The sequence below is a fragment of the Zerene cesonia genome, chromosome 18, assembly GCF_012273895.1.
Source record: "Zerene cesonia ecotype Mississippi chromosome 18, Zerene_cesonia_1.1, whole genome shotgun sequence".
In the NCBI taxonomy this organism is placed as follows: Eukaryota; Metazoa; Arthropoda; class Insecta; order Lepidoptera; family Pieridae; genus Zerene; species Zerene cesonia.
In genome coordinates, this window is record NC_052119.1 from 3203187 (window position 1) to 3204294 (window position 1108).

Sequence of the window (1108 nt, forward strand, 5' to 3'; positions counted from 1 at the left end):
TTCGAACTATATTATCTGCTTTTTCATTCCTATTTTCATTTTGAACATAGTTAGGTAGGGTCTACACGTCATACACAATTGGTTTTCAATTTCAAAAAAGCTGTAGTTGTATAATACGTATTGAAAGGGGATACGTGGGCCGTGGTTACCAGATAGCGTATGACGGCCCGAGGGGCGGTGAGATGGAATTTTTAATATTTTGTACAACGGATTCCAGCACAATGGTTTGTGTCAGCTCTGTTGTTAACGGATGATGTGTTAGTTGTAGTCCAGACATTTTAATATGGAAAATATTAAATCATATTAAAAATAACACTTTAAAGTAAAACATTGCGTAAATCTATAGATTATCATTTTAAACATTGCATAAATAAAAAAATTATTCCGATACCGGGAATCGAACCCGAGCCTCCTGGGTGAGAGCCAGGTATCCTAGCCACTAGACCATATCGGAGATGTAGAGCACTGTTAAATTAACAGTGTATAGAAATACGATATATTATTGTGTGTGTGTGTACAATGCTTTAAGTATTTGCGACGTAGGTTCACGCCTCTTTTGATTTAAATTCATATTAATATGAATACCTTCATAGCTACCGTTAACCGGATTATGCGTAGATATTTTTGGTATAAGGTAACGTATGGAATAATCATGCGATCCATTCAATCGTTTCTTAAAAGATTTCATATTAAATATAAAACGAAAAAAGAAATTCCGATACCGGGAATCGAACCCGAGCCTCCTGGGTGAGAGCCAGGTATCCTAGCCACTAGACCATATCGGAGACGTTCAATTCAGTTAAATTAACCGTATATATATCTAGCTAAAACAGATGCATATTTCGCCAGACAAAACCTGTGGTTTATTTCTGACTTTCTTGTGACTATTTTAAATCGACACCCGTGACGCATCTGTAGCGCGAGCATCAAAATTATCGTCAAAGTATTCGTATAGTTATCGAAAGCTATTTGTATAGCAATTGAAAACACCTGTGTCGTACGCAAATGCACAACTATCATTATAAATAGTTGAAGACTGAAAAACAATCATACAAAAATAATGTTATAACCAGTATGTACAATCTCTGCTGACTTTAACGGATATAAA

The 1108-nt window shown here is 35.5% G+C and overlaps 2 non-coding genes across 2 annotated transcripts; both read right to left on the reverse strand.

Moving 5' to 3' along the window:
* Positions 1 to 382: 382 nt before the first annotated feature.
* Positions 383 to 454, reverse strand: Trnae-cuc. The gene has a single exon. It is a non-coding gene; the product is annotated as a tRNA-Glu (tRNA).
* A 259-nt stretch (positions 455 to 713) lies between these two features.
* Positions 714 to 785, reverse strand: Trnae-cuc. Its single transcript has one exon. It is a non-coding gene; the product is annotated as a tRNA-Glu (tRNA).
* Between the last annotated feature and the right edge of the window lie 323 nt (positions 786 to 1108).